Raw genomic sequence first — 20,708 nt, 5'->3', positions numbered from 1 at the left:
GTACCTTTTAGTAAATCTGTTGGTTTTTTATTCCACCTACATCCAAACAAATTACTCAACTAACTTTTATTCAAATTCTTCTCACCACTTTGCTCAGCGAGGCTCTATGGCTCTCCAGACTTGATCATGTTTGAAATAAAAACCTTTGCAATTTGTAAACTGTCAAGCTTAATATGAGATCTTGGCATTAATAGGATTTTATTGACTTCTAGCATCAGCAGAAGAAAGGGCTGATAGAGTGCCGTGAAGGAAATGAAGATACAATACTCATTTTGCTTATGTCTCCAGAGTCATATAAATTTGGTTGTTGAATTTAAAATGCTCCAGCTTTATCAGCTGGTGCTTTCTTCTCACATAGCAAGAAGGGAGGAAATGTGCCAAGTAACTTTTCTGAAGCTTTGCAATCAGCAGATTCTGGGTTTTGGGACCCCAGCAGCAACACAGCCTGGCCTAGTAAGTTGGGAGGCCATTTCCCCCCCAACAAATCTGAAACTTCTCTGGGCTCTTTTTCAAAGAGAATAGGAAATCATGGATGAGTGTTAAAGACTGCATGAAGGGGAATCACCTCTCCACTTTGAAGTCATTGGGCACCTTGAAAATGATCTTGATGTTTTCTGGGTCATCAAGTTGTGGCTGTGGTGGAAGGCATTCAGATTTTTGTTTCTTCTCCTCTTGCAAATTTTCTTTCTGTTTTTCCTCTGCCAGCTTCTGTATCACCTCTTTCTTTCTCTTCTTCTTTTCTCCTTCTACTTTTTTTTATTGCATTCCTTTTCTTGATCTGTCCTTGAGGAAGCCAAATATTCTGTCATCTTGCTGTTGTCTGATCACCTTAGTTTAGTTTCTCTTTTCTCTTTCCTGGCACTCTGATACCAGGTATGTCTGGTTGGCATCCATGATGAAGGTCAGTAGGTTAATGAGGTCATTCAGTTGAATAAGATCTTCCAACCTTCCAACCAGGGTCATTCTACAATCTTCCAGCATGGTCATTGCCAGGAATGTGTAGGTGTTTTCATGCAGAACCTGAGATACCCTGCATCCATCTGGTTTGTTTGTGGAACAAGTCCATAAGAGCATGCTATTTTTTTTATGAGAGAAATAATTTCAGATGCACAGAGTGTGTTGTAGTAGAATCCATCAGTATCTTGATGGTCATCACCATGAAGATAGACAAGGGGAGAGTGCAGCTCTCTCTTTGCATCATTCAGTGCCTGGCTGTATGCTCTCTAGTAGAAGGCAGGATGTATTCTTCCATATTTTTTCTTCAAACTTATAAATAAATAAAACAACGGTGGGTTACAGTCTGTAACGGGCCTACATCACCCACAGAGTCAGTGACTAAAAGGAGTTACCAGTGTGGTAACTCATGCTACCACTCCAGTGACCACCACCCCACCAGCCAGGCTAGAAATGATCAGGCAGTGGGGATTACTTCTAATCTTTACTGTAATTTACTAGCAAAAGAGGAAAAGGAATGGTATTCCCCCATTTCTCTCTCTTTCTCTTCTGAACTGAACCAGGAAGAAGAGGCAGCACCTGCTGCCCAGTCACTTCCTTTCCATACTAAGTATGTTAAATGTGCTAGGAACAGCTCCTTGCTCCCTAGCTGAAAGAGGATGTATGCATGTGTAAAGTGGGCATTTGTCACTAACAAGATTCAATTTGTTATTTAGATTCTTATCTGAAAAGAATAATGCTTCTCTTTCAAACATTGACATTTTATGAAAGCAGTGGGTGGGATTCAAGAAAACATTCGTCATATCATCAACATTTTTTCCCTAGACACATGAGCAAGAAAAAATATCAGAGAAAAAGAGTTCTTTCTTCTGAATTAATCATGCATTTTAGAGGTCAGATCAGTTTTGTGCACCTGTGTTTGATGTCAGTTTCTCCTCCACTCATTCTTGGACTGTTTCTGATCAATTTCTAAATTAAAGAGAAAATGCATGCTGTTTGTCTCTCCTGGTCTCTTTCCGTTTCTCAGTTTCCCAAGAACTGAAACTCACAATAAGAATATGCAGGTGAAAAGACATGGAGATGTCTGTTATTAAAGTCTACAGTTAAGTTTGATGGGGCAATATAAAGAAGCTATGTTGAGGATGAGAGCCAGTATGGTGTAATAGTTCAACTATTGGACAAGGACTCTGGAAGGCCAAGGTTCAAATCTCTGTTCTACCATGGAAATCCCTAGGTGATCTTGAACAAATCACACTCTTTTGTCTTCAAAGGAAGATGATGTCAAACCTGCTCTGAACTAATCTTGCCATGAAAACCACATGATAGATTCACTTGACTTGAAGGTATACAACAATGCATGCCAGGGATACAGGTGACTTGGATGATCCTAGCATTCCAGACATGGATACCATTGTCAATAAAATATGCATGGGATGCTTTCTTCCTTTGCCTCTCTCTTCTTATCATATGGACATATGAGGTTTCCTTAAAGTGAGACAGAGCATTGGTCTGTCTAGTCTAGTTTTGCCAATTACAAATGGGAGCAGCTCTCCAGCAACTCTTTCATGCTCTACCTGGAGCAGTCCAGATCAGAGGATGAGAACCAGAAAAACTTGATCCAGCAAGCAGATTCAGCATTAGAGTCTGACCAGGAGGCCTCAACTCTCAGTCCTATGGAATCCCTGCAGGTAGAGGCTCATCTTGGCTATTCCCAGGAGGATCCAACTATCTCAGAAGGACAGACAGCAGGAACAAACTCTGGAGTAATCTGGCGAGGGAGAGATAATATCTCAAGAAGCATGATGTTAATGCACAGCAGTTCCAAAGCACTTGTGTTACAGAGAAGACTTACTCTGACTCGTGGGGAGGGATAGCTTTTGTGCTGACCTGGCATAGCTATGCCAGGCCCCAAAGTGATCCCAAAAGCCTCAAGATGACATATACATTGTAACACTTTGTTTGTGAACTGGTGCAGCTCTCATACCATTTCACATTTGAAGTTTTGCAGGGCAGTAGGCTTTGCAAGACTGTGAGCAAGGTTTTGGCAGGCCTTGTAGCCCAACTATAAGGGAGCCATCTATTGTTGGCTGGGCCTCACAATGACTCACCCTACCTCCATCTCTCATTTCATCTTGCTGCTTGTAGCATCCCCAGCTATGTCTGGTTGCTTTAGGGAGCTGGGAAAGAATTTGCCCATATTATTGGAATATGGGGCTTTTGCCTTTCCTGAGGGTGTTTTTCCCATACACTGCCTGTGGGTGCAGCTGTTGTGGCTGAACATATACTTCTCTCTGCTCTTACTTGATTTTGTATTTTGCTGCCACTTTCTTACTTGTAGATGTCTCTGTGTTTTCCTTTATTTAGTGCATCATTAGATCAAGAGATGTAAAATATCTGGCAATTTTTAAACTATGGATTGGAGTGATTTTGCCCTGCACCCCCTTTTTTCTGAGATTTTTGAAAAATGCAGAATTAACACCCTTTACAGATTGAAAGTCATTTCATTATTAAAGGAAGTTAACTTGCATTATATATAGCTTAATTGGATATAAAATTATCAGGTTTGATATATTAAAATCACTGCTTATTCAGAATATGACAAATAGAATGCATTTTTTAAAAAATGTTACAAATGAAGCTATAAAGTTATGATCTGTAAGGAATGCCTGAGCTATAAAGGGCCTCTTTAGTTTTACTAGTCTGAGGAACAGCTAATAAAAACAGAAGAAATTATCAATGTAAGTAAAACATAGAAAATGATTTTGACTTCACTAGTTTTCTACAGCGTCAGACAGGCATAATACATTTGTTCCCATTAAAAAATGTGAAAAGGAAACCGAGTCCAGGAATAATAATAATCTAATACTGTATGTAGTCTTACATAAAAGTTTAAATCTTTCATAGGTTTGAGAAAATATTTCGGGGAAGGAAATATGTGAACATCTAAACTTAAACATTTTAGAAACTTAGCTTACAGTTGTAAACCACTCAGACACTGTTAGTTCAGTATGAAGCGGTATAGAAATGAAGCTGTTTGTTTTTGTATGTTTAGTATTCATACTAAATAAATAAATAAATAAAATCCATAATATTTTTCAAGGGGGGGAGAGGGGTTTTTTTGGGGGGGGAGGGGTTGGTGGAAAAATTGGCTTTTTCCTGGCTTTTCCCATTTTTAACTACCCTTTAACATCTCTAGTCCAACCTCTTGGCCCTTTGGCCTAAGCATACTTTTACTTTCTTCTCTGCCTGAAATATGATCTTTTAAGTCACTGCCACAGTTTTTTGCATTCACCTTGTGTGTGTGTGTGTGTGTGTGTGTGTGTGTGTGTGTGTGTATGCCTTCAAGTGATCTGTCTACGTATGGTGATCCCATGAATTTCATCGATTTTTCTGAGGCAAAGAATACTCTGAGATGCTTTTGCCAGTTCCTTCCTCTGAAATGTAGCCTATGGCACCTGGTATTGATTAGTAGTCTCTCTTCCAAATACACTTGGCTCTCCATATTCACTAGGGTTAGGGGCACAAGACCTCTGTGAATATGGAAAAACCGCAAATAACAAAAACACCATGTTTTTACTTGAGAGGACACCTCTCTAGGAATCGCTAGGTCCTCTGACAGACGCTGACCATAGAATTGCACTGGAGGAGCTACAAATGCCTAGTACAGTATTCTCTCTAGGAATATCTAGGTCTTTCAGTGCAACTTTTAGTTATAGTTGACCATAGAGTTGCACTCGAGGACCTAGAGATTCCTAAAGAGAACATATTAATAAAATCTGTGAATAATGAAATCCACAAATATCAAAGCTTCAAATATGGAGGGATGAGTGTACTAACAACAGCTGGTGCTGCTTAACTTCCATGATATAACAGGATCTGATGCCTTTAGGGTATTTAGGCTTTGATCTTTAACAAAGGGGCTTGACAGATGGGCAGAAAGGGGTGGTGAGATGCTGCCCCTTTCTGCTCCAGAAGCAGACCATAGCAACCAAACAGAACAGCCTGCGCATGGCAGAAAGAGAATCCCTGAAAAGGGGTTTCTTTTTGTGTTGTGGAACAGGTGCCATTGGTGTACTCACACATCATGATGACACCCCTTGTGCACTGCACCATTTGGATGTGGTGAACGAGGCACGCCATCAGCATGCATGCCATCTGAACATGCACATGCCAAGATGGTGCCCAGACAGTGCAGTAGGTCTTGGGAGCATATGGACACTCCACTCTCCCAAGTCCTAATTTCAGCCCCAGGCTGGCATATCACCCAGTCTGTACGTGGCCAAATTCTTCCTGTGCTCCTCAAGCAGACAATACCGCTTTCAAAACAATGTATTGATCTGGACCTGAGTCTGACTCAGCACTACTCATTGTAACTAATGGCGGGATACAAACTGCCGCTTTGCGGCGCTTCCCCGCCGCCGCCGTTTGCTCCGCGCGGGAGCTGCAGCAGCCAAACCGCGCGACTCCCGCGCGGAGCAAAAAAGAAGCTCCATTTCGGAGCTTCTTTTTGCGGCGCCTCTATGACGTCGCGAGGCGCCTGGCGCGGACTCGCAACGTCATAGGCGCCGCGACACGTCTGGATGCTATGCGTCCAGTACGTAAAGATGGCGGCGCCCATGTAGAAGGGGCGCCGCCATCTTGTACGTATAGGATACGTACTAGGGTTAGGGGGGTGCGGAAGCACCGCCCCTTCCTAACCCTAGTACGTATCCTATACGTACTATATGGCGGTTTGTATCCCGCCGTTGTTTGTTTAAGGTAGGGATGTAGTTTGCTAATTCACTAATTTACTTCACAAATGAAACAGCAAATAATTTCATCAGTTCTCTTCCTGCTACAAGAAGATCTTTGAAAACAATGCGATTTTCAAGCCTGTTCACAACAGCAGACCTATTCCATTCAAATTTCACATATGGTTGTATTGGACAAAAAAATGCATTTTCTGCACAGGGAAACTGCAGAGGAAACAACTTTTTCTGTACAGAAAATAAAACATCTGGATAGAAATATGATTTCCTTTGCAGAAAATGATACAAAACAACCATGTGTGAATGTTACTCAGAATGTAAGTCCAGGATACTACTCATTAAGGTTTCTCAACATTTGAAAAACATGTTGTTCCACCATTAAAACATATTTTTTTGTGGGAAATTTCTTCCTATCTCTAATTCGAGGGACTTCTTTGGCTGTATGGCACACATATAATCATAAAATGAGCCTGTCTCAATCTAAGATCTCCCTCCACCCCATTTCCCAATGTTCTTTCAATGTCATATTTCAGAAACTGAACCTGGGTCTTCCTGACACTGTCACTGAAATGGGGCCTTTTGCCAAAATGGAGATTTCTAAATCTGTGTCTTGGCTGTAATCCTAATCCTCCTTGCTCAGTAGTCACCCAAATGCACTTGGTGAGACTAAGGCTGCTGACACACTACAAAATTAATGCAGTTTGATACTGCTTTAACTGTTGTGGATCCATCCTATGGAATCCTGGAATCTGTAGTTTGTTGTGGCACATGAGCTCTCTGACAGAGAAAGCTAAATTTCTCACAGAAATGCAAAACCCAGAATTCCATAGGATTAAGCCATGGCAGTTAAAGCATTAATTGTGGAGGGTAGATGCAACTCAAGCGAATAATTTCATTTAATTCCATCCATGGGCAAATTTATTTTTTCTTTCTTTCTGTATATTGGGTTATGGTGGCCTGCACACCCATCACAGAGAACACAAAGAAAGTGACACGTAAATTAGGCATTGTGTGTGTGTGTGTGTGTGTGTGTGTGTATGATTCACTTGATTAGAGCAATTCCTACAATCTTTCATTCTCAAATAGGAATAGAAAGATTGGAAGATCACACAGAAAGATCATAGGAGCAGAGTATTTGATTAGAAAGATAAGACATTCATAATGCTCTCTTCAGAAATGACCTGATTAACTGTTAGCTTGTAAATTGTAAATTGTGGGTGGGTTTTTTTTTTTTTGGGGGGGGGGAATCTGTTCTTTGAGAGTTTTCCTCCCATCTGTTAATACTGGTGCATGCAAACTGATTATGCCATGTGCCACATGCATATCTCATCCATTTTAAGAATCTAAATGGATGGGAGAAACTGTGATAGACAAGTGTCTTATGCCAGGTCTACATGGACCAGAATTCTGGCCCAGAAGCATTTCTGATCCCTCCATTATTTTAGGCCCTCCATTGCAAGGCTGGGACAGCTGTTCCCCTGTGACCCACTGTGCCAACCAGTGCCACCACCCCTGGCATGAGCTGCTCACTCTGAAGTCAGAACGAGGCACCCAGAGTTGATCACACAGCTGGGAACCTCATTCTGACCTCAGACCAAGCAACTTGTCCTAATGATTATGGTGACAGGTGGCACAGCAAGACACATTGTAAACTGCCAGTGAATGTCACAATGGAGGGTTCTAGAACTTTCGGGGATATCTGGAGCAAAATGTAATTTAAAAAACAACAACATTGTAATGACAGTGTACCTTGGGTTTGGTGCTGAACTGGCCAAATCAGAGAATCAGAGAATCATACAGTTGGAAGAGACCGCAAGGGCCATCCAGTCCAACCCTATTCTGCCATGCAGGAAATCACAATCCAAGCATCCCCGACAGATGGCCATCCAGCCTCTGTTTAAAGACCTCCAAAGAAGAAGATTCCACCATATTCTGAGGGAGTCTGTTCCATTGTTGAACAGGTTTTATTGTCAAGGAGTTCCTCCTGATGTTCAGCTGGAATCTCTTTTCCTGTAACTTGCATCTATTGTTCTTTGTTCTAGTCTCTGGAGCAGCAGAAAAAAAGCTTGCTCCATCCTCAGTGTGACACTCCTTCAAATACTTAAACAGGGCTGTTATATCACCTCTCAATTTTCTGTTCTCCAGGTTAAACATACCCAGCTCCCAAAGTTTTTCCTCATAAGGCATGGCTTCCATATCCTTCACCATTTTGGTTGCCCTCCTCTGGACATGTTCCAATTCAACATCTTTTTAAAATTGTGGTGTTCAATGCATTGATAGCTTTGAGAAAATGCTTTCCTAGAGGGAATAGACTGGCATTATTACGTCTCTTGATCTAGACACTACACTTCTATTGATGCAGCCTAAAATCGCATTGGCCTTTTTAGCTGCCGCATGACACTGTTGACTTATGTTCAACTTGTGGTCTACTAGGACTCCTAGATCCCTTTCACACGTAGTCTCCTTAAGCCAGCTGTTCCTCATCCTATATCTCTGCATTTATTTTTTCACCCTAAGTACAAAGCTTTGTTAGCTTTGGTCCAGCTATTCAGGTCTTCTTGAATTTTGATCCTGTTCTCTGGGATATTGGCTACTTTCTTGTGTAGGAATTTATTTATTTTTGTGAGAAACAACCACGTGTGAATTTTGCACAGAAGTCCTGAACTTGTGGTCTTCTGATGGTCTTCAAAGACTTTCTCACAGAGGGAAGAAAGTTGTTAAAATTACTCATTGCTTCTTTTGAGAAGTTCAGTCAAAAATCTGAACATCCCTGTTCAGAATATGAATGGTTAGAACCGGTTGACATCATCCCCCACATAAAATCTTATAGAAAAAAGAAAAGAAAAGTCAAGATTGACCCAAACAGAAAAGATAACATTTAAAGTGCTGCTTTAAATAAAATATTTATCCAGCATTTGAAGGTGGGCACATTCCTGTTCCAAACCAGGTAATTACAAGTGCTGGCAATATGTCACTTTTCCAAAATGCTTCTTCAAATGTCACCATAGCACTTTGCCCACACATTTGAAGCTGTTTCAAACATCAGTTGATGATTATGCTTGAAAGTGATTATTTGTAAGTGTGAATGATTCATTACAAATTAATCAGTACTGAAACGTCAAAAATAATCTTTCACCACTATAATGTCCACTTCATTACTACATTCAACAACAAGGCATCATATGTAGAGCAAGTATAGAAAAAGAAGAAGCAAATAATATACTTTAAGTGTACGCTTTCCTGGTAAACCACAAATATGGGAAGTTTCCTAAAGAACAAAAGAAACATTTTTTTAAAAAAAAATACCTGTTTGTACACATCAAAACAGTTTTTCAGTCTGTTGAAAACGAGCTTCATCTACATTTTCTCAGCTCTGTTGCTCACATAAAAAATTACTGAACTAGGGCTAGGATTCTGGGAATTCCCATTAATCTGGGAAATCCCAGCTAGGTGACCATTCAGCTAGGAGACCTTGGGCATGTCACATTCCCACAGCCTCAAAAGAAGGCAATGACAACCCACCTTTGAACAAGTCTTGCCAAGAAAACCCATTATAGATTTGCCATATGTCAGAAATGACTCGGGGGCACACAACAGTAGCAAGAAAGATATCTGTTAATGGTGGGAAAGATCTACAACAGTATTCATAGATGTACTCTAGAATTCAGCTGCTGGCATAAAAAAGTGAACTGGTCATGAAGCAAGATTATCTGAGCAACCACCTCCTTCTAAATGATCCTGCCTGGCTGCTGAAATTATTTCTTTTATTGTTGCCAGTTTTTGCAATATGTCTGGTGGGAACAAAAATGAGGGCCTGATCAATGGCTGAACCTCAACTTTGAAACTACCTCCTTTGACAGAAAAGTTTTGTGTATTTTTTATTGTCTTTTCCTCACCAAGGGAAGCTGTTTTTATTTAAACAACACTTTGGCCTATGAAGTTGACTGCTGTTGTGTTCAAATATTGACTGTCTGACATTTTATCCCTTTATTATTAATGTTTTGACAGTCTGATATGGTTTCACCTGCTCTTTTTTGTTTATTTTTTATCCATTGATATATTTATTGTATTTTTGTTGTTTTCTTAGCTGCCTTGAGGGTATTCCAAGGGCCACTGGGTCTCTACACTGGGTGTACAGGGCTGGCGGTGTCTGCCATTGTGAGGAGAGACTTGATATTATAAGCCACAGGATACCAATGGCAGAGAGAACAAAAAAGGTATGCCAAGCATCCCCTGTGGTCATGATTGGAGAGTCAGTGGATCTGAATGATCCAATACCATTCATGGGCTACATCTACATTGCAGAATTAATGCAGTTTGTCACCACTTTAACTGCCATGGCTCAATGCTATGGAATAATGGGATCTGTGGTTTTATGAAATATTTAGCTTCTTTCAGCACATTCTGGTGCCACAACAAACCAGAAATCCAAGAATTCTCTAACATTGAGCCATGACAGTTAAAGCAGTGCCAAACTGCATTAATTCTGCAGTGTGCCAGCAGCTATCCTCCCAGAATGGTGTGAGAATTATACCATGTTGAAGGCAGGCACAAATTCTTTACAGGTGTATCTCTTGTATCCTTTTATATCAGTTATATTAGTGTATCAACTTTTAATAATTTTCATACTACTTCAATGGCATGGATATGTCCTAGGGATTTGTACTTTGAAATGCCAAGTTAACTTGAGAAAGACTGAGAATTAAATCAGTTTAATTCTATAGTCTACATGCAGGCACCAGACTACCATAGGAATTATAGGCCTGGTACAGACTGGTATATTGCGCCGGCCTGGGTCTGATTTTAGGGCTTGGGAGAGCAGAGCATCCGCACACTCCTGAGCCCTAACATGTTGTCTGGGTGCCATAATGGCACACCCCTGTCCACACAGGGGCCACCATGATGACGTATGCGTGGTGCAGCATCCAATCAGCACCACACGTATTTCACTGGTGTCTGCAAGGGTGCCAATAGCAGCCTGGGCACATCCCAAAAAGAACCCACTAGAAGAGGCTCTTTTTACTCCCTGTGGAGGCCATGCCATTTGGTTGGTGTGGCCTCCATCTAGAGTTAAAACAGATAGCTGCAGGCCACCCTTTCAAGGCGGTCTGTCCAGCCCCATAGTTTTGGGAAGTAAACTAGAGCTCTTCAGCACGTAATTCTAATGACCTCCCCAAGATATAAATCCCTGGATTCCTTTGAATGGAGACATGATCATTAAAGTGGCATATAACTGATAAAAATATACAGTGCAGATTCCCCTTATCGATACCATTTCCAAACTTGTAAACATTTAGCCCAGCATGGTAAAAAACAAACAAACCTAAAAATCCCCTATGTTTAAGGAACAGAAATGAGTTTTTATCACATCCCTACACTTCACCTTATCTCCATGGTTGTGTACTCAGAGTCATGGCACATGAACCAGTGTCAGTCCATTGAGTTTTGGGGAGAGAAAGAAACAATGGCAGACAATGAGCACAAATATGGTACCGGTTCCAAACACATGGAAAATAATAATTGTCAGTCCCTCAAATCAAATAGCTTGAGAAGTACTTCTCCATAGGAAAGATCTATTAGAAAATAAATGTTTATGGATGCAATTAAGCAAGAAGGTATTTCATATAAATCAAAGTGGAGTGTGCACAACTCACTGAAAAGCAGAATAGTGCTTTCACATAGTGTCCAGCCATTTCAATGGAGTGCAAAAAGATAAGTTCCCACTGGAACATACCAAAAGTGTCAAAGAAAAAGGTAGACAGTGCACTTGCATACATGTCTACTCAAAAGTAATACCCATTGAATTCAACAGAGTTTACTCTGCATTACTCTGCATTTATTCTGCAGTAAGTCTGCATTGGGTTGCCATCTAAAACATTGTCCCCACCACTATCTTTAGATATTACACAAGCTGTTAAAATTCTAAATAACTTTGCAAAATATATTCCTTTGGCAGCCCGCTTTTCTTAAGTTCCAGTAATAATAACAACAATAATAATTTCCCATATTTATGAGATTTCCACTCCTGATCTTCAATCCTGTTGAAAGAAAACATATGTTACATAATTCATTACACCCCAAAGGCTTTTTACATATATTACCATGCAAAATAAAATAAAAAAAAATACTAATACTCAAGGCACACAATTTTCAGGATAATTAAAGAAATGAATTGTGGCAATGTTACTGCAAGACTTGAATAGCCAAAATACTTTCCAGTGATCTCCGATCTGATTTGTGTAGGTGTTTTGCTTTCTCTTTTCAATTCAGAATGTGTGTTAAACAGCAAGATGATAAAAGAAATATTATCAGAACATTAAGCATCTTCTGTTTCAATCAAAGCTCCTTCTTGAATATTAAATTATTTTGAAAATATACTTGTTTTACATCCTGTCATAAAACCTCTGCAAATAAATACCATGTCTAAGTAATACACAGTAGATATATATGTAGATAAAACGGGTGGAAACAGATTGTAAATGATATATGTGGAACTCCCAGACCGTATCTCATTAGGTATTTTTGCTTGTAAACTTTTCCTAAGGTATAAAGCCCATCTGCCAGGTAATAACCTGTTGTTTATGAAAATGCATGCATATTTCCTCTTCTTAAAAGTGACTAAATCAGTGGTCGGAAAGCAGAATCCAGAAAAGGCCACAATGGAGATGTGGGAAAGCACAAGAGACTGAACATCTGTAGCTGATAATGAGATTCAGTGATGAACTTGTTTTATAGAGCTATTGCCAAACCATCCAAGGGGACTCTAATGCTTATAAAACTTAAAGTTACTGTCATGAGAAGTACAAACTATGTACTTGATTTCTAGAAACTATATTTCATGTGTGTGTGTGTTTATTTCCTGTAGCATCCATTTTGCACTGGAGAATCATTAAACATTGTTAATCATAATTCATTTTCAACCCTTCTGGGAATGGAAGATAGACTTTCATTCATCTAGCACCTGTAGTAGCAGCCACCTCTGCCAAGGTCTACCTGAAGTCTTAGAATCATAGGCTGCATCCTCACTTCAGAAATAATCCAGTATGACACCACTTTAAATGCCATGGCTCAGTGCTATGGAGTTCTGGGATTTGTAGTCTGGTGTGGCACTAGAGCTCTCTGACAGAGACTAAATGTCTCACAAAACTACAATACCCAGAATTCCATAGCATTGAGCCATGGCAATTAAAGTGGTGACAGACTGGATTATTTCCGCAGTGTGGATGCAAACATAAAATCATAGTGTTGGATGAGACCACTAGGGCCATCTAGTTCAACCCACTGCTATGCAGAATATACAATGAAAGCACTATCGATTGATGGCCATCCAGCCTCTGTTTAAAAATCTCCAAAGAAGGAAACTCCACCACACTCCATGGCAGCATGTTGCACTGTCAAACAGCTCTTACCATCAGGACATTCTTCGTAAAGGATAGATGGAATCTCTTTTAAAGTAGTTTGAATCTGTGTCCTAGACTGCATCTACAATGTAGAATTAATGCAATTTGATACCAAGTTAATTGCCCTGACTCAGTTCTACATAATTCTGGATTTTGTAGTTTGATAAGATATTTGGCCTTTTCTGTCAGAGAGCTGTGGTGCTTCACAAAACCACAAATCCCAGGATTCTATAGGATGGAACCAAGGTAGTTAAAGCAGTGCCAATCTGCATTAATTCTGCAGTATGGTGGCAGTCCAGGTTTCTGGAGCAGCACAAAACAAGTTTGCTCCATCTTCAACATGACATACTTTCTAATATTAAAACATGACTATCATGGCATCTCTTAACCTTTTCTTCTCCAGGCTAAACATACCAAACTCCCTCTTCACACCTATCTGTCTAATCTTCAAAGAAGCCCCAAACATACACACCTCTTTTAACATGGCTTCTAGTTATGGACTCATTTGGGAAGCTCATCTGATGTTTGATAAGCAATACACTTCTGATCTGAAGCATTGGGGTCCAGTGTGAGCCAGATGTGTTCACTTACAATTGCTATGTTCTTTTTGGCTGTCCCTTTTTTCTGTCCTGTTCTGTGGATAACAAAATGCTCCTCCATAGTGTACATCAGATTCAGTAGCTCTTAACAGAGCAGTCCTTTCCAAATCAGCCACCAAACATACTATTTTGTATGAATGAAAATAATCATCATCATCATAACAACAACAATATTAGTTTTTTTGTTTTTTTGGGCTATGTGGCTATGTTTCTTCCTGACGTTTCGCCAGCCCTCCCCTCCCTCCTTTGAACTGTCATCTTCTGGCCTTAGAGGGAATGAAAGGAGAGGCCCAACGCCATCAGGCCTGAAGAGGAAGAGCCCTCCCCTCCCTCCTTCCAACTGTCATCTTCTGGCCTTAGAGGGAGCAAAAAGACAAGGCCAACACCATCGGGCCTGAAGAGGAAGAGCCCGCCCCTCCCTATTTCCAACTATCATCTTCTGGCCTTAGAGGGAGTGAAAGGACAGGCCCAACACCATCGGGCCTGAAGAGGAAGAGCCCTCCCCTCTCTCCTTCCAACTATCCTCTTCTGGCCTTAGAGGGTGCAAAAAAAACAGGCCCAACACCATCAGGCCTGAAGAGGAAGAGCCCTCCCCTCCCTATTTCCAACTATCATCTTCTGGCCTTACAGGGAGTGAAAGGACAGGCCCAACACCTTCGGGCCTGAAGAGGAAGAGCCCTCCCCTCTCTCCTTCCAACTATCCTCTTCTGGCCTTAGAGGGTGCAAAAAACCAGGCCCATGCCATCGGGCCTGAAGAGGAAGAGCCCTCCCCTCCCACCTTTCAACTGTCATCTTCTGGCCTGGGAGGAAGTGAAAGGACAGGCCCAATGCCATCGGGCCTGAAGAGGATGAGCCCTCCCTTCCCTCCTTCCAACTGTCATCTTCTGGCCTTAGAGGGAGTGAAAGGACAGGCCCAATGCCATCGGGCTTGAAGAGGAAGTGCCCTCCCCTCCCTCCTTCCAACTGTTATCTTCTAGCCTCAGAGGGTGCAAAAAAAAACAGGCCCAACATCATCAGGCCTGAAGAGGAAGAGCCCTCCCTTCCCTCCTTCCAACTGTTATCTTCTGGCCTGGGAGGGAGTGAAAGGGCAGGCCCAATGCCATCGGGCCTGAAGAGGAAGAGCCCTCCCCTCTCTCCTTCCAATTGTTATCTTCTGGCCTGGGAGGGAGTGAAAGGACAGGCCCAATGCCATCAGGCCTGAAGAGGAAGAGCCCTCCCCTCCCTCCTTCCAACTGTCATCTGCTGGCCTTAGAGGGAGTGAAAGGACAGGCCCAACGCCTTCGGGCTTGAAGAAGAAGAGCCCTCCCCTCCCTCCTTCCAACTGTCATCTTCTGGCCTTAGAGGGAGTGAAAGGACAGGCCCAATGCCATCGGGCTTGAAGAGGAAGTGCCCTCCCCTCCCTCCTTCCAACTGTTATCTTCTGGCCTTAGAGGGTGCAAAAAAACAGGCCTAACGTCATCAGGCCTGAAGAGGAAGAGCCCTCTCCTCCCTCCTTCCAACTGTCATCTTCTGGCCTGGGAGGAAGGAAAGGACAGGCCCAATGCCATCGGGCTTGAAGAGGAAGAACCCTCCCCTCCCTCATTCCAACTGTTATCTTCTGGCCTGGAGGGAGTGAAAAGACAGGCCCAATGCCATCGGGCTTGAAGAGGAAGAGCCCTCCCCTCCCTCCTTCCAACTGTTATCTTCTGGCCTGGAGGGAATGAAAATACAGGCCCAATGCCATCGGGCCTGCGTTCGATTAAGAAAAAGAGCCCTCCCTCCAGTGCATCTGCCTTGGTACAGGCCTCAGAGGGGGAGAAGAATGCTGGACCTGATCCCCTCCCCCCCCCCCACACCATTCCCTTCTCCTTTTGTGTCATGTCTTTTTAGATTGTAAGCCTGAGGGCAGGGAACCGTCTATTATCCCCTCTGTTGTAAGCCACCCGGATTCCCAGTGATTGGGTGGCATATAAATAAATCCTATCATCATCATCATCATCATCATCATCATCATCATCATCATCATCATCATCATCATCATCTGTGGCTGGCATCTTCAGAGAATGCTTGGCTGGAAAGGACTTGGGTATATATATTGTGTGACCTGGAAAGGCAGGAAGCATTCTCTGAAGATGACAGCCACAGATGCTGGCAAAACGTCAGGAAGAAACTCTTCTAGGACATGGCCACATAGCCCGAAAAACCCACAAAAAACTATGGATGCTAGCCATTAAACCTTCAACCTCATAATAATAATAATAATAATAATAATAATGGAATATATATTGGACAAAATATATTGTTTTAAAAATTAAACAATTTAAAAAGTTAAAACAATTACTATGCATTGAACTTTAAAATATATATATTTTAAAAATCCCTATACAGGCCTTAAAATCTGAATTATACAGCATTTAAAGCCCAGCCCTTCTCAGATTGAAAAAAACTGAGTGCATAAGAATGTTTTTATCTGCTGTTGAAAGGAAAGCAGGGATGAGACCATCCTGGCCTTTCTGCTGTTGAGAAAAAGTCTTCATATGTCTAGGGCTCTCCCCCAGCCATGGCTTTAACCCCTGGGAACTAGGGGTTCCAGCTGCAATGAGACGTCTTACAAGCATGCATCTCCTTTACACTTATACTGAACAAGTAGATTTCAGGGGCTGAGAGCCTATGGGCAGAACTTGGGAAATTAATTGTTTTGGAATCAGAATCCCAGAAAACCCAGAATTCCAAGGTTGCATGACTGGTGATCTTCTGAGTGGTGGATTGTGGGAGCAATAGTCTCAAAACATAGCTTCTCCAAAATTTGAACAGGAATGTGGACAGCGACCATAGCTGTGAAGATGGACACGTGAACAACTCTTGCTTGTATTCAAAGAGCTAGCTGTGATAGCCTGTTGTAGTATGAAAAGACATAAAGAAAACAAGTAGCACATTTGAGACAAATTAGGAAGAAGAAATATCTAGCATAACCTTTCATGGGCATGATCCACTTTATCATCTGCCAAGCCATCTATGCCCATGATATGGACTTCACCCATGAAAGCCTAGAAATGTCTTCTTCCCAGAGAGTTTCAAAGATGCTATGGGATTCCCTTCTGTCTTTTTAATGTTCATTAATCCAGTGTAAGGATCTGAGAAATTGCACTTTCTTTTTTAAATCCTCAGATACTCCTTGGGCTGTTGCACACTGCAGAATTAAAGCAGTTTGCCCCTGCGTTAACAGTCATGGCTCCATCCTATGGAATCTTGGGATTTGTAATTTGTTGTGGCACCAGAGCTCTCTGACAGAGAAAACTAAATATTTCACAAAATTACAAATCCCAGAATTCCATTGTATTGAGCCATGGCAGTTCAAGTGGTGTCAAACTGCATTAATTATGCAGTATAGATGCAGCCTCAGATATTATAAGGAAGTGTCAATCTGGTATAAGCAGCAGTTTGGTAGAGTGGTTGGACTTCCAACTCTGGAGGCCAGACTTCAATTCCCAGCTTGGCCATGGAAACCCACTGGATGCCCTTGGGTAAGTCACATGTTCTCAGCCTCAGGGGAAGGCAATGGCAAGCCTTCTCTGAACAAATCTTGCCAAGAAAACCCCATGATCGGTTCACCTTAGGGTCACCATAAGTCAAAAACGACTTGAAACCACACAACACATACACACACAATCTGGTATGTACTATGTCTTTTGCCTGCTGTATTTAGCTTGCTGCTCAGCATGGGAGTTAAGAAGTTATTGTCCCAATAACAAAGGGATAACTGAGTCCCAATTACAACTGCACCTTAACAGGGGATAACTCTTCTTGTATAGTACCTGGTAACTGCAGCACAGGCAGACCTTGAAATGTGTGACATTCCTCTTGTAGTGCACCCACAACCTGTAACTAAAAACATTACAGTTACAGCATCTCATGCTGCTGCCATGTCCTCTGTTCACACAATCTCTAGATGCGAGAGGAATGTGTTTGGTTCACAGGCCAGCAACGTAGAGCATTTGGATATTTAGGGCTTGTCTACATGGCTATTTACTCTGAATTGCCACTGAACTCACTGCATTGTTTATGTGATGCAGGGCCAAACCCCTGAATTGGACATAATATTTACACTCAATTCAGTCTTTCTTCCCCTTAACCTGAGTTTAAAAACCTTATATTTTAAGTAACTAAAAGCAATTAGTTACTTTGAAACGGTAAAGCAAGTGTGTGTGTGTGTGTGTGTGTGCGCGCACCTTAAAGTTGTCTGTCAATTTATGGCAATGCCCATGAATTTTACAGGATATTCTCAGGCAAGGAATATTCAGAGGAGTTTGCCACTGCCAATCAGAGATTTAGCAGATAAGCACCTGGTATTCCCTGGTAGCCTCCCATCCAAGTGCTAACCAGGGCTGACCCTGCTTAGCTTCCAAGATCAGATGAGATCATGGTATTTAGGCCTTTAAATTAAAAATCACAAAATCTCATCTTCCAAGAAAAGAAAAGACTGTGCAGTGATACCTTTATTAAGCCAACCACAAGGCAAAACATACATTATGCAAGTTTAGAAAGCTCAAAGGTGCCTTCATCAGACATGGATGTTAAAAGTCATTTTAGGGGAAGAAAAGTGACAATGGAGGTATTTTTTGCTCATTTTGCTTGGCAGTATAATGATGGTTTTTTGTTGTTTTTGTTTTTGGAGTTTGCTATATTTTTGCTGCATGACCAATACAGCTGTCTCTGAATAGATTGATTGATCAATTGATCGATCGATAGATTTTTTGTAAAGTAAAGAGTTATGCACAAAAAATATCCACTATAATAGTAATTCACTACTTTTAAGATCTTGGAACTGTAACCATAGCTAATTTCTTTTAAAATAAGTTTCCAAATGCTTGCTGTCAAATTTCAATTAAAAAAAACTCCTTCCTAAGGGAGAAAAAGTGTTGTGTTTTAGTCTAGGAAAGCAGTTAGAACAGCTTGCTCAGGATAATTTCTCCAGGGAGTAGTGACATAATGCATCCATTCCCTTGGCAGCTTTCAGTTTCTTTATCAGTGCTTATACAGCAAATCTTCCTTGGTCTTGCTGACCTTGGCAGCATTGCAGATTCTTATTTTCACATGGCTGAAGTGCTGTTCTTTCACAAGGGGGGGGGGGGGGGGAAGAAACCTTCCCTATGCATTAATAAGTAACTGAGAAAATATTTCCACCCAGAACATATGTGTTCTTCTCACCCTTCTTTCTTCACCTGTTTTTAGATTTCTAAGAACACGGCGTTGCCATGACAAGTAATTTTTTTTCTTTTGCAAATATATTAGTATTCTTTTCTATAAGAACTGCTATACCAGTGTAACTGATTCTTTTCTACTGTGTATTTTACTAAATCTCTTAAAGAACAGAGGGTTAAAAAAACTAGTATATAATGTGACCTTTCTCACATTTGTTTTATGGAAAAGCCTGGTTTATACAGATGCCTTACATGGATTAAACATTTGTTAGGTAGACACCCATTAATCTTTTTTTTCTTGCTGTGTAAATGCATTCATGTGAAAGTGGCATGTGAATCACCTATACATTAAAGATCTATAATCACCCCTTACATATTTGTATTATGTTCACTTACACTATCTTATCTACTCCCACATTTCCTCAGACATTCACTCCAGAAGTAACCTCCCACCATTAACTATGTGATTTTAGTACTATGGTTTCTATGTTTTTAGAACTAAATCTAGCTAATAGTTCCAACTGGAATAACCTCACTGAATCAAAGAGAAGCTGGTAAGTCAATAGTTATACATGTTTAATTGATTAAATATATTTTACTCTTTTTGGGAACAACATTTAGATCTAGGTCTATGCTTTAGCATTTTTAAAAGGACTGATGTTTTATTTTAATTTATTTTATTATCTTTTCATGCATTTTCTTTTGTATTATGGGCTTTAGGCATCCCACATGTTAGCATTTTGGTCCCCCAACCAGCATGGGGAGGGTTAATAGGCTTAAATATATGAAACTGACTAACTGTCATCATTTCCAATTCCATGAAAAAATTTATTGCCAATTCTGTTACCTCTTTTCTCAGATCTTTATGGCAGGGCTGCTGCTGTTCTATGGCTGATCACCATCCTCTCAAGATTTTTGATAGGATGGGTGGGAATATAGGAGCCCTGGTGGCGCAGTGGTTAAATGCCTGTACTGCAGCCATTCACTCAAAACCACAAGGTTGCGAGTTCAAGACCAGCAAAAGGGCCTAAGCTCGACTCAGGCTTGCATCCTTCCGAGGTCGCTAAAATGAGTACCCAGACTGTTGGGGGCAAATTAGCTTACTTGCTAATTAGCTTACTTGCTGTTCACCGCTATGATCTTTGGAATAGCGGTATATAAATAAAAAACAAAAAAAAATATAGCATCCAACCCGCACAGAACTCCATCCTAGCCATTATGGATGCAGAATCTTGGTATACCAATTTTCCCACAGAAGAATTGATGAGACATCATGAGTAACATTTTGAATGGGCCACAGGACACTTAATCACCAAACTCTGTCATTTTATTCTTGCTCATGACTACTTCATTTTTGGAAGTAACATATACCTACAAGTTAATGGCACTGCTATGAACATGGAAATACAGTATACAAATATCTTTATGGTTGATCTAGAACCATAATTCCTCAGTTCCTATATCCAGAAATATCTCCATTGCTTGCCTAATGGAAAAGGAGCACTGGAGAACGTCAACAACTTTTACCCCTTCATTAACCTAAGCCTGGAATAATTCACACCACAGGTACATTTGACAGTCTATTAGGTTATGCATTTGGATTATTGTGACACATACTTGCATGTTTTTAGTTTCCACCCAGTACACACTGCCCAAACTATTGTTTTCTAGCCAACCACATCTAATCAGGCCCACCACAAAGACAGGAATGCAGAACCCAGGGATTTACTAAAGGCATTCTTCATAGTGCTGTCCATCCAATGAAGGTAAATAATAAATCAGCAAGACAAGATTGGTGCACAGGAACAATCTATTACAAGAAAGACT

General features: G+C 41.0%; 1 pseudogene; it reads right to left on the bottom strand.

Moving 5' to 3' along the window:
• Window positions 1-450: 450 nt before the first annotated feature.
• LOC149315581 (FAS-associated factor 2 pseudogene) lies at window positions 451-3,073 on the bottom strand (annotated as a pseudogene).
• Between the last annotated feature and the right edge of the window lie 17,635 nt (window positions 3,074-20,708).

Source organism: Sceloporus occidentalis, unplaced genomic scaffold (genome assembly GCF_023333645.1).
Source record: "Sceloporus occidentalis isolate IW3139 unplaced genomic scaffold, rSceOcc1.0.p SCAF_3, whole genome shotgun sequence".
Classification (NCBI taxonomy): Eukaryota; Metazoa; Chordata; class Lepidosauria; order Squamata; family Phrynosomatidae; genus Sceloporus; species Sceloporus occidentalis.
The sequence above is the reverse complement of the archived record's forward strand: the minus strand, read 5'-3'. Positions and strand labels throughout refer to the sequence as shown.